Genomic DNA, 14,449 nt, shown 5'->3' with positions numbered 1-14,449 from the left:
AGACCATGTTTTTTTTAAATATATATATATATTACTGCTAGGATGAAAGAGTCCCAGATAGCTATACACAGAGATTGCAATTGTTTATCATTCAGAAGTTCATAGAATGACCTAAGATTCTTTTTTTTTTTAATGAAAATAAATCCATTGGGTTTGTTGGTTGGTTGGTTTATTTGTTTATTCACAGAATTCATAGATTCTGTGATTCTGGGAATCTTATAATAGTCCACAGGACTATTGAAAGAATCAAATCTTTAGGAATTTTTAGAAAGCCTCGTAGTTTGGACATACTATCAATTTCTGGAATGTTAATACTTTTTCTCCTGAAGGTAGTTGTACTACGTGCCCTGAAGTATACTGTTCTTTCATGGTACATCCCTGTTGTGCAACCTCCTCAAGCTCCCAGTTTCCTTCCAAGTGCAATTAAATTCACCTTTAAAACCTTACACGTGAGAGAACCAGGGTATCCGCAGGGCTTCCTTTCCTTGAGAATATCTGCTTGTCTCACCAGAGCAGATATAATTGGCATGCAAGAGGTCGCTTCCCTAAAATATTGCCACTTATGGGTCCTCAGAAGCATGCCTTTTTTGGAGCAGCTCCTGCCCCATTGGGCTCACTCCCCCTTGAAATTCAATAGGGCCCCGTCCTCTTAAACTTCTGGAGAGTTGCTACTTCTCTTTGGTATTTGGGAAAAGGTAAGGTCAGTGCTAGACATCTTGTGGATTACCTCAGAGAAGGGACCTTGTGGCACCAGATATTTCTTCTTTTAATTTTATATCATTGTTCTTTTTTCATAGTTGTATATATTGGGGAATTGTTTTCTTGGAGTGCAAGTACATAGCATTTATGTTGTGTTCCTGTCTCTCAGTATCACATCTCATCCAAAGGTTTTCTGTAAATTTGAAAGATATAAAAGAAATATTATTTTGTTTTCTAGCTACTGAAAAATGTACCAAGTGTCCAGATGATCAATATCCAACCAATAACCGAGTCCATTGTATTCCCAAGAGAATAACCTTTCTGTCCTATAAAGAACATCTGGGCATTATCCTCATCTCCTTTGCCCTACTCTTGTTTCTAACACCTGGATTTATTTTGAGGTGGTTGGGGAAGAGTACGACCAACTCCATTATCCTTTCTTGTTCTGGTCTCCAAATTTTCATCTGTGCCATGTGCCTGGGAGTTTCTCCCCCATTCCCTGACTCATATCTGTACTCTCACCATGGAGAGATCATCCTTCAATGCAATGAAGGCTCTGTCACCATGTTTTATGTTACCCTTGGCTACACAAGTTTCCTAGCTGCCATTTGCTTCATTATAGCTTTCCTGGCCAGAAACCTGCCTGGGGTCTTCAATGAAGCCAAGCTGATCACCTTCAGTATGTTGATATTCTGCAGCATCTGGGTCTCCTTCCTGCCCACCTACCTCAGCACCAAAGGGAAATACATGGTGGCTGTGCAAATCTTCTCCATCTTGGCTTCTGGTGCTACACTGTTGAGTTGCATCTTTTTCCCCAAGTGTTACATTATCCTCCTCAGGCCAGAGCTAAACACTAAGAAACATCTAATGATAAAATAAGGGACTTGATGTAATTGTTTCTTTAGGGCCATAACATTTAATTAATGATTGCAATTGTTATTGGTTTATATGATTCATTTGCCTTTGTTTGACAATTTAGGTTATTTAAAACAGAAGGAACTAAATTAAAATCCAAGATAATCACTAAAAATAAAATAAATTAATAGTTAATATTCATTTTTTAAAACAGTTTATTTGTATATTTTCACATTACATAAATAAGTGCTTAGTGAACAATATACTGTATTGTCTGAATTATTATATTTAGATATAGTAATACTTTTCCCACTCCTAATTTTCACCTCTACTAAAACAAGTCCCATGTTCAAAAATACTCTGTGTCTTCTTTTTTGTTTTATTTTTAGGGTCAATCTGTCCATTTTTGAACAGTCTATTTTTTTATTACATCTTTCTCTGTACGTATTTCCTCATTTTTCCAGTACTGTGCAAATACATTTCTTGCTGCTGTCCAAATGTGAACTGTGTTTCCCTGAAAATATGACCTACTCAGAAACTGAGTAGCTTGAAATCAACTAGCTTGATTTGTACATTTGTGCCCAATATTAGCCCCACCCCCAAATAAGCCCTAGTTAAGATCCCGCCCACTCCAGGGTGCACAGGTAAAAATTAAGTGAGGTTGGGGAAGGGGTGTAAAATTGATCTACTACTTACCTTCAGATAGTTGCAGGCAGGCATCATACACCTCAGGCCATTTGTTCTGCAGCCGACAAGACTTTCCTACAGGCATCTGTAGCCAATCTGGAATGCTATTATCGGCTAGAGAGGACTTTCCTTAAGACCTTTCCTGAAGCCTTCTGTAGCTGATAACAGAGCTCTGGATCGATCTGGAACTCTCTTATCAGCTGTAGAGTACTTCAGGAAAGTTTTGCTGGCCTTGCCAGATGAAGAAGTCCCTGAAGGCCTCTAAAAGTGAAAAAGAGGCCAGACACACGCAAGTGAGGTGATATCCCACCGAAAATAAAACAAGGTACCTTTTTTGGTGGCAAAAACAAAACAAAACATGGTATTCTTGTTAATACCACTTTATAATGCTTTGGTAAGGCCACACTTGGAATACTGCATTCAGTTCTGGTCTGTAGAAAAGATGTGGAGACTCTGGAAAGAATGCAAAGAGCAACAAAGATGATTAGGGGACTGGAGACTAAAACATATGAAGAATGGTTGCAGGAACTGGGGATGTCTAGTTTAATGAAAAGAAGGACTAGGGGAGACAGGATAGCAGTGTTCCAATATCTCAGGGGTTCTACAAAGAAGAGTGAGTCAAACTATTCTCCAAAGCACCTGAGGGTAGAACAAGATGCAATAGGTGGAAACTAATCAAGGAGAGAAGCAACTTAGAACTGATGAGAAATTTCCTGACAGAAAAAATTAATCAGTGGAACAGCTTGCTTCCAGAAATTGTCAATGCCCCAACATTGGAAGTCTTTAAGAAGATGTTGGCTAGCCATTTGTCTGGAATGGTATAGAGTTTCCTGCCTAGGCAGGGGGTTGGACTGGAAGACCTCCAAGGTCCCTTTCAACTCAGCTATTGTATTGTATTGTATTGTATTGTATTATTCTTTTCGGGGAAACATGGGTAATATTAAGTATAGGTTTCCTTTATTTCTAGCAACATTCACACTTTAAGAAAAAGTAATGTTCCCCATATATTATTTTCTTTCTCTTGTCAGTAGTGGAAAATTCAAAGATGGACTTGCCTATCTTCTTAGCTTCCCCCATCACTCAATCCTTTAGTTCTCCCCTTCAGACCAAATTATAAATATTAATGTGCCACCTCCAGATAAGAAGCATAATCCCTCGTCAATAGATACAGATGAACCAAGAACACAAGGAGTCCCATCGGCACCTTCAAAGCACTTGGAGGTCTTTTGCAGGGAGAGGGCTCTACACAAATCCTCACAGATGGGAATGTCAAATGGATCCCCATCATGTACATCCACAACCATAGGAAGGACTGACAAGTCCCCCCTAAGCTAGTTTCTGGGTAGTTGTAACAAAAGTTATGATCACTTTCATGATTTTGTGGGCATCTCTATCATTACAATTCATCATGGGGTAATTTTTTTTTAATAGACAAAGAAACTTCAAAATATAAAGGATTTCAGCATCTTATAGAAAGACAATACAAAGATTGTAAAAAAAAAATACAAATACAAATTTCTATTCATTCTTTCTCCCCATTTACCCAATAATAAAGTAAACAACCTGTCACATTCCTGCCTCTTTTTCAGCTCTCATCCAAAAATTTATATTTCTAGAACAGCTGGGAAATGAAATTTCATTTCCAAACAAAATCCCTTTTAATGGACCTGTAGTATTTATTCAGAGTAGAGCCAATGTGACTGGATGGAGCTGAGCATTTACTGGTCAGACATTCTTCCGGATGCTTATATGAAGTTCATAGCAGATATGTTTTCTTTGTGAACCACAGTGGCACAGTGGTTAGAGCGCAGTACTGCAGGCTACTTCTGCTGACTGCAGGCTGACTTCAGTTTGGCAGTTCAAATCTCCCCAGGCTCAATGTTAACTCAGCCTTCCATCCTTCCAAGGTGGGTTAAATGAGGACCCAGATTGTTGGGGACAATATTCTGACTCTGTAATACACTTATAGAGGGCTATAAAGCACTGTAAAGTAGTATATAAGTCTAAGTGCTATTGCTATTGTGCTCTAGGGGAGAAACATCTACTTCTTTTTTTTTTAATTCTTATCTTTATATATATTTTATTATGTTTTCATTCTATACAATCACATATTCACTGTGTTTAATCAGGGCATATAACATTGAATATAGAAAATGCCCTCTACAATACAAACCCAGTATACCACCTTGGCCCGCCATACACCCTCTTTCAACCCCCTCCAACTTTCATTCTTCCTTCTCACACACCCCTCTACGCCTACTTCCCCTCCCCTTCTTTCTAACCTTAACCCTATCACTCCCTCTCCATTCCCTCCCTCCCTTCTCCTCCTCCTCTCTCTCACCCTCTCCACCCTCCTTCTTCTTTCACTCGACTCTTTCCTCTTTCGGTATCTATTACCTTCCAGTATATTCGGTTTGTTCTATTTTCGCACTAACATTGAAAAGCCACAGTATACAAATACAATCATGGAATTTAACACATATTGTATTTCCCCCCTCCCCCCTCCCCCTAAATCCCCACCTCCCTTCCCTCCCCCTGACTTCCCAAAGACCATACGTGGTATAACTTTTGAACAATCACAGTCTAAAATATCTCTACATTGAACTCAGCTTCTTACTGTTACCCAAATTTTAAACAATTTAAATTATTACTGGTACTAAGCATAAGCTATCTGGAGTTTCTTAGTCCCATATTTACTTTTTATGTAATCAATCCATTTTTTCCAGTCTCGTTTATATCTCTCGTTTGAATGTTCTTTGAGATATGCTGAGATTTTGGCCATTTCGGCTAAGTTCATAACTTTCAAAGTCCATTCTTGAATTGTAGGTAAATCTTTCTTCTTCCAATACTGCGCCACCAAGAGTCTTGCTGCCGTTATTAAATACAGAACCAAATTAGTCTCTGCTGCTGTAAAATCAATACATATACCCAGTAAAAACAACTGGGGGGTAAATTTTATCCTTCTTTTAAAGATGTTTTGCAGGATCCACCATATTTTTATCCAAAATGCCTTGACATTACGACATGTCCACCATATATGAAAATATGTAGCATCACAAGAACCACATCTCCAACATTTAGGTTGAACATTTGGATACATAGAGGCAAGCTTTTTAGGATCTAGGTGCCATCTATAAAACATCTTATAAAAATTTTCTCTCAAGTTTTGTGCTTGTGTAAATTTCACATTTCTTACCCAGATTCTTTCCCATGTTTCAAGCATTATTGGTTCCTCGATATTCTGAGCCCATTTTATCATACAATCCTTAATCAGTTCCGTTTCAGAATCCATCTGTACTAATACATTATATATCCTCTTTATATGCATTGAGCTTTGATCTCTTATTTGTTTAAACAAATTATCCTCAACTTTTACAAAGCCAATTTTTTGATCTGTTTTCCACCTAGCCTGTAGTTGACCATACTGAAACCATGTTTGAACTACCTTCTCTTCTTTAAGTACCTCTAAAGATTTTAGTTCCATCACCCCTCTTTCTGAGATAAGAAGTTGTCTATAGGTGGTTCTATCGTGTTTTTGTTCTACATTCATATTTTCAATTGCATGTCTAGGAATTGCCCACATGGGCACTTTATCATTTAATTTATGTTGATATTTTTTCCAAACCCGCAATAAAGCATTTCTTAAGATGTGATTTTTAAATTTCTTATCCGTTTTTTTGTTAAATAACAAGTAAGCATGCCAACCGTATAACAAGTCATATCCCTCGATATAGGATAGAATACCTAACTTTCTAAGTGAGAGATGAGCATCTTCATCATTAGGCCAACACACCAATCGGTATGAAATTTCACTTTAAGTACAAGGACTTCTAAAATCATATTCAATTTAGGATTTTGTATTGAAAAGTAAATCTGAAAGGACCCTACTCTTAACTTTAGACATATTTCAAGAGTACTGATTGCTCCCTTGGTATTACAACACAGGTAGCACCAGTTACAGTAGTGGCCAAAATTGTGGAAACTTTTTGGGGAAAGTGTATTTTTGAGATTTGATGGCTAATAACACCACTTTGTTTTGAAGTAGTACCATAACAGTATATATCAATGGAAATATAACTTAATCAAGAATGTAAAGCAACAAGGTTTGTTCTATGAAAAGCTATAGCCAAATAACCAGAAAAAGGAAGCACAAAAGTGATGTAAAATTGTATTATTAAGCAAAAAAGGCTACAGTTATAAAGCAATTAGAAGAAAAACTGGTGGAAACTTAACCAAAGGTGGCAAAAGTTTTTGAAGAAATATAAGGAGACTCAGTCACTGCAAAACCACACTGGTAAAGGCAGGAAAAGGTGCACAACAGCAAGTAATGATAGAAGTATTAAGAGAAGGAAATCATCTAGGTGTACACTAGATGTAATGGTGTAATGCAATATGAAGTTGAATGCAAGGACTGTTTGGCGCAGACTGCAGGAAGTTGTTCAGAGGTCTGGTAGCCCACGGATGAAAGCTAAGTTTCCATCATTGCCAAGATCTAATCAAAATGCCCTCAGGTGACCAGATAAATTGTGCAGACTTGGCTAGTTCCTAAGGCCTTGCATTCAACCAACAAGGATTTGAATACAGCACTACAGTTAACTGTCACCAACCTAGAATATCACCAAACTCCATAGTTGTATCTGACATTGTCTCCAGTGTTATCTGGAGACAAGATCCCACATTGAAGGACAGCAGAAGTCATTAACTGTGTGTTGAACTATCTTCCTCCTGCATAACTTTCTGGACATGTCCTGACAGGAAGTTCTGTAATCACTACAGAACGCTGCCCCCAAGAGTAGATTTGTGATTTTTCACTAAGATGATACTATTCTGCAGCTCTCTCTCTTTACAACTTGGTGCCCTGGAAGAAGTTCAGGATCCCAAGAGAAGTTTCTTCTCACTATAATTTTTCACAATTCTAGTCTTTAAGAGCACACCTGCTACTTCTTGCCTTTGATGTAAACATCAGATTGAAGATGAAAGGGATCTTGCATCAGAAAAGGAAAAACACAAGAGGTCTTATTGTGTATCACAACTTAAGCGACAGGCAAAGTTTGTGCTCTTGAAGGTACCTTTTTCTCCTTTCCAGGTGAAGATTGGTTTGTTTCTGTCTGAATCAGGAAAGTGGAAGTGCTCTGACTTCTTCTAATTCTTCTTCTTGTTCATGTTTAGAAATAGGAAGATAATTGATTCAGTCCTATAAGCTATGGATCTTCTGCTTCTGATGCTGGTGGTGTGTCAGGCAGTTTCTAAAAACCTTAGAAAAAAATGCCCACTGAATTTTGAGAACCAGGATGAGAAAAAACCATGGAGCTATTACAGGCCAGGAGATCATTTCATTGGTATAGTCACTACTGAAACAACATCATCACCTACAACGTTGCCTTTCAACAAGGCTCCTTCTAGTCCGTCTCGCTCGTAAGTTATTCAGCTTGAAGGAACTGCAACCCCTCCATTTGCAGTTCTATTTCACTCACTCCTATATTGCAGGACATGTCTAAATTCTTGAATCATTTTGATTTTCATGTCTTTTTTCTTTTGTTTTCTTTCATGGACTGGACTCTAATCCAACCACGTAGCAAATAAAACCTGAAACAAGTCCAGATTATTTATGCTTTCCTTCTAATTCTATGTTCATCACTTGAATTCTGAGCTCAGTTAAAAGTAGTGATTGAAAGGGCTATAGATGCCTCTGCCCTGCTCATTTCCATATTTAAATAATTACTAATTGATACTCAATGTCTGATCCTTATTGGAATGGGAATGACTTTTTACAGTATGGTTTTTTATAGCAGCTTTTCTATGTCATTTATGAAACATCCTCTTTTTGTTTTATGGTGTTCTACTTTAAAGATTGAATTATTGTGAAAACAGGTTACTGGGGATATGAATATTAGGAGTGCTATAAAGAATGGTGTATTTGTGGTTCTTAAACATATTGGGGAACTATGTCCATCCCATCTTCTCAATGCTCAAAAAATTACCTGCTAATGAATGGTTATCATTTTTCTTTATCTTTGAATGTGTATTGGCTTACGATCCAGTAGATTTGTGGAGACAAAGAGGATTCAACTAAAAACAATAATGTTATTGTTTCTGTTGATGATGAAGATAATAACATGAGTATTTTTTACAGTACGGCTGATTATTTTAAACAGCTAACCCTGATTTTTGCCATTCAAATGGTCATCAAGACTCCCCAGCTTCTGAGAAATCTCACACTTGGCTACAATATCCATGACAACTATGTCAGCACTCTTGGCACTTCTGATGCCTTGCTGGACATACTCTCTACAGGAAAATCCAATGTTCCCAACTACACCTGTGGAAGGAAGGAAAACCTTTTGGCTGTTGTTGATGGAGCTAAAACAGACATCTCCATCCAGATGTCAACATTAGTTGGCCCCTATAAAGTACCACAGGTTGGTGTATGTGTTTTTGTACTTGGCAAAGTGAGAGGGATTGTGGTGATTGTCTGTAATATAAGAACATAATCCAATCAGTGTAAAAAAAAATTGCTGAAAATTGCTCCTGGGTTCTGGGGAGTGCAAAAATGAGTGAAAAACAGGCCATATTTTGCTCACTTTTGCCCCCACAGCCCCCAGGAACATTTTGCAGGTTTCTCAAACTCCCTGCATGCCCTGTTTTTCGTAAAATATGAAACATGCAGAGAGTTTAGGAGGCCTGCAGAGTGCAAAAACTTTTTTTTAATTTACCTTTTCAAAATCTTGGTGTGTCTTATACTCCGAAAAATACATTAATTAATGTGTTAATGTTCTGTACTTTATACCATTTTTACATGATTTATTGAGTAATCAATAATAAACTATTCTGAAGTATTCTATGTTCAAGTTCAATTTATTAAAATCTATTGTTTCAGACTTGATCTGACCCCAAATATAGCATAGCATTCTTCATTGCTTTTTCAGGTCAGTGATGGAATTGTTTCAGAGGCTCTGAATGAAAAAAATGAATTCCCTTTTTTTTACCGGATCCTCCCCAGAAAAGGGTTCACATATCCAGCAATTGTCCAAATTCTCCTCCATTTCAGATGGACTTTGATTGGTCTCTTTACTTCAGACACAGAGGAAGGAGAGAAATTCATGAGGACATTCCCTCCTATGCTTGTCAGGAATGGAATTTGTGTTGTTATATCACGACGATTCTCAGCGACTGGAAATACCGAACCCCTCAGGGATGCCTTGTCTAAGTGGAGAGAAGTCAATGTCTTTGTGAACTACATAGAATCTGTTAATGTTTGGGAAAGAATTCATACTTTGCAGTTAACATTTGAAGCTGTGCCAGGACCTGTTGAAGGGAAAGTCTGGATTGTGGAAAGCATTGAATATTTGGTATGGCCACACTGGGAACTTTACAAATATGTCCATAGTATTTGGAGTTTTGCTTTTCAGGAAAAAAAAAGGCTAGAACATGATACCCTTGGAACCAAAATCTTTGTACAATTTGAAGCTAAGTGTTTTCACTGTTCTTTTTCAAAGCACCTTTTTTCTGTCAAAGGTCGCAAAAGATGCACCCAGAGAGCACCGCTTGAGCCTACAGAGCAAAGGTGGCGCATATATATCCCTTTTCATCTCCATTTGCACTGTGTTATTGAGACTCTGGCCTATGCCTTAAAAGCAGCATATTCTTCCAGGTCCAGGAGGAGAAGCAAGAAGGGCAAAGAGAAACTGCAGCCATGGCAGGTATGGAGTCCCTAACATGATCCCTGAAATTCTTCAGGAGATGGAGAAGGAACTTCTCAACCTCCTTGTAAAACAAAAGGCCAACAGGTTGGCCAATCTAACCACTAAGTGAATAATATTGTGGGGATGGGAGATAATAGCAATAGCAGTTAGACTTATATACCGCTTCATAGGGCTTTCAGCCCTCTCTAAGCGGTTTACAGAGTCAGCATATTGCCCCCAACAACAATCTGGGTCCTCATTTTACCCACCTCGGAAGGATGGAAGGCTGAGTCAACCCTGAGCCGGTGAGATTTGAACAGCCGAACTGCAGAACTGCAGTCAGCTGAAGCAGCCTGCAGTGCTGCATTTAACCACTGCGCCACCTCGGCTCTTAAGATAAGTGGCTTCAGCTGAACCCTGGCGAGACCAAATAGTTTTAGGTGCAAGACTGTTCAAGATCCAGTAATTTGGGATCTTTAGAGACCTTGTCCACAACTTTGGAGTTCTCCTGGATTCACGACTTTGGGACTTTTAGTTCTGCTTGAGTTTAATCCATTATTCCAGCTCTGTTTCTCATGACTGAACTTGCCCAGATGTTAATTGCTTTGATGGTATTTCCTCCACTGAGTTTGGGATTTAAGATCTTCTTCACTCTCTTGATGTATCCACTTCTAATATTTAGCTTGATTTCAGTGTGGTTGATTTTGTCAGCTTAAGGATACCCATGATGATCATCTTCATCTAGACATTTGAGCAATATTCCCTCTAATTTTTTTTCAGTGTGTGCGGAAAAGTATAGTGTTTGAAGGGCACATTTTCATGACTGAGCATCTCAATTTTTTTCACAGATTTCACCCAAGACAACAACAGCGTCAATGCATATTTTGACCACCCCAAATTTTTGTTTTCCTAAAAAAAGGCATTATGATTTTATTTATTTTTAGTCATTTATTGTATGTTTTTTGGATGATGGATATATGTTTTCCCAAGATTGTTTAAACTCAGTTACTTTGACCCACTGGGTCCTCCAGAAATTGGTTCTAAGGTTACCACTACTTTCTCTGTGAAGTAATACTTTCTTTTTTAATAAAAAATTTATTTTCAGACAAACACAAACACACAACACATATAACATAAAAGCCTCTTCAATTAGACACAGTGTGTCAATTGGTTACAAAGTCTTTCTGTGTTCTTTCCGTAGACTTCACTTGAATTTTATCAAAAATCACATATTAACAATCAAGATATCTTCGTATACATTGTTAGTATGCTTCCTCCTATTCTGTCATTCAATTATTTTAGCATTGATAACATTCTATAATAGTTTCCAATTCCATGTTTTTCCCCATTATTAGTATCATCAATCTAATATACATGTATAAAAATTGTTATAATTATTAAACATGCATTAAGCCCAGCTATTATTACATCCTTTCAACAAGGAATATTAAATTTGAAGTAAATCTATATTATAACATTTTATTACATTATCCTGAAATCATCCAATGATATTACATCTTTATATTCTATTCTATATAGAATTGTTTATCTTTTATAAAAAAGGCTTTTCAACATTATCTCCATATCCTCACTTACAGTATTATATAAAATTTCATATTATAAATCTAGTATATATAAATGCTTTGTTATCATTATTAATCATTTATTTGATTATAGCTATTATTACGTTGTACATAGCACTCAAAAGTTAACTACATTTAACTAAATTTTATTGTGACATTTCATTTCATCATTCTGTATCCTTCCAGAGATAGGGTAGTCCAATATCTCTTGCTATTTGTAAAGTTTGTATTCTAAACGTTTTTTTTGATAAGTCTTATGTGGACTTCTCTTAAGAACTTCTTGTTCATTATAAGAATTCGAAACCTTTTTATCAGCTTTTTTTTTGTTATCATTAGTGCTTTTGCCGAGATTACTCTAATTATTCCTGCCAAATTTTCTCTCCTTTCTTCATCTATTTTCTGACATCCGAAATGAAGATCTGGTTCATCAATTTCTCCTTTCCGAATTCACACCTGTCATTTCCCTCCACTTTCAGTTTGCTGTCAGGGCCAACAATTTTCTTATCGCTTTCATATGTCTCTGCTATTTTTTCAGCTGTCCTCAAACTTCATTGCTGTCCCCATACTTTTTGTATTTTGATCTATAATTTCAAGTCTCTTTTCAATTCTCTCTGTAATTTTTAAAACTTTTTGAAGTTTTTTCAAATCAAAGCTTTCTCTTTCCTTCAATCATTTAATATCTACATGAAGCCACTGGATGAGATCATTCGACAGCACGGGATAAAACACCATCAATATGCGGACGATACACAGCTGTATCTGTCCGCCCCGTGCCAACTCAGTGAAGCGGTTGACATGATGTGCCAGTGCCTGGAGGCTGTTAGGGTCTGGATGGCGGTTAACAAGCTTGTACTCAATCCAGACAAGACCGAGTGGCTGTTGTGTTTTCCTCCCAAAAACTTGGTCAATATTCCATCACTCAGGCTGGGGGGTGAAAATCTACATCCCTCAGACAGGGCTCGCAACTTGGGGGTCCTCCTGGATCCACAGCTGACTTTAGAACACCATTTGTCGGCTGTGACCAGGGGGGCATTTGCCCAGGTTTGCCTGGTGCACCAGTTGCGTCCCTACCTGGATCGGGAGGCGCTCGCAACAGTCACTCACGCCCTCGTGACCTCAAGACTGGACTACTGCAATTCGCTCTACATGGGGCAGCCCTTGAAGAGTATTCGGAGACTTCAACTCGTCCAGAACACAGCCGCACGAGCTTTTGTGGGTGCACCTCGGTACACCCACGTTACACCTATCCTCCGCGAGCTGCACTGGTTACCGATCAGTCTCCGGATACACTTCAAGGTGCTAGTCGTAACTTATAAAGCCCTTCATGGTATTGGATCTGGGTACTTGAGAGACCGCCTGCTGCCAATTACCTCCCACAGACCCATTAGATCTCACAGGGTTGGCCTTCTCCGGGTGCCATCTACCAGCCAATGCCACCTGGCTATTACCTGGGGGAGGGCCTTCTCTGTGGCAGCTCCGGCCCTCTGGAATGAGCTCCCCGCAGGGATTTGGACCCTCACCTCTCTCCAGGCCTTCCGAAAAGCCGTCAAAACCTGGCTTTGCTGGCAGGCCTGGGGGTGATGAGTTCCCTCCCCTCTCGACATGTATGGTTGTGCGACTGTTGTTTACTTTTATTATTTGTATTTTGTTTTTTATGTTCCCCTTTTTCCCCCTTGAATTGTTCACCACCCCGAGTCCTCCCGGAGAAGGGCGGCATACAAATAATAAAATTCTATTCTATTCTATTCTATTCTTCAAAGGAACACCTGTATCAAAAAAATGTTTTCACTGAGCCTTTCAGTAAACAAAGCTTATAGATTTATCAAATATTGCCAAGCCTCTAGCCACTGAATGACAGTGTTACCTCTTTCCCATCTGTTTCTACCACTCTGTCCGAGAGAGGAAAAGGAAAAAAAGTGTAAAAATTATGCTGCGTCCCAGCCTTATGAGAGAAGAAACTTTTAATCCACAAATACAAAAAATGGAGAAAGTGTAGAGGAAGAAGGAAAAAAAGAGACTAGTCCAGTTTAAAAGTAAGAGGCATTTGTAAAGAGTCCATCCCTAGAAAACAAACAAAGATAAGGTAGAAAAGATAACACAAAGCAGCATGTGAGAAGTTTGTAGTATAAAACTTGCAAGCTTCTCTCCATTTCCTTCTACAATAATATAGAGAAATTTGGTCAATTATGTTTTCTCAGTACATATTTTTCAATAAATGATTGATGAATGTATCTGAGCCTTTTTCACTTTTGAAGACGGTGGTAGCACTTGTTCTCCCAACTCACAATATTTGCAGGTAAGACAACTATCGAAGAAAGAGTCAAATGTAAAACAAAACCCACCTGGGATTTAAAAACTGACAACAGTTTCTGGTTTTAAAATTCTTGGCTGTTTCTCTTCTAGTTCCACCCATTTCTGGAGAAGAATGAATTTTTCAATATTTCCCATTGGAAATTGTACTTGGATCAGAACGGAGATGTAGCTGCAGAGCTCAATGTCATAAGCTGGGTGCTTCTTCCCAGCATGGTTCCACTCGACAAGAAAATGGGGAGTTTTGAAAGGCAGAAATTTATTATCAATAAAGATACTCTTTCATGGTTACACTTGCACAACAAGGTAGGAGAAATATCGGTGTCCTTTCTCTAATTTCTAAAGCCTGAGGAACTATTTCAAGTTCGCTAAACATAATCATGATCAATTGTTGACCTTCAGTGAGAACTGAATCTCATTGTTTTCTTAGGTTGCTTGGAGGGCTTCAGTACTATTAATCAAGGGGTCTTTTGCATGCTAAACTATGGAACACAGTTTTATGCTGGTTCTGTACTGTCCAACGTAGAACACAAGTCACGGCTCTTTTGTGCATTCTTTGCAATTTGGTATCTCTATAAAACTGGAGAGAGAGGCTCTCAAGTGCCAACAAATGCGTTACTTTGAGTTTCAGCT

Source organism: Thamnophis sirtalis, unplaced genomic scaffold, assembly GCF_051295495.1.
Source record: "Thamnophis sirtalis isolate CommonGarterSnake01/CBP01778 unplaced genomic scaffold, rThaSir2_p1.2 scaffold_3, whole genome shotgun sequence".
Classification (NCBI taxonomy): Eukaryota; Metazoa; Chordata; class Lepidosauria; order Squamata; family Natricidae; genus Thamnophis; species Thamnophis sirtalis.
Note: the sequence above shows the minus strand (reverse complement) of the source record.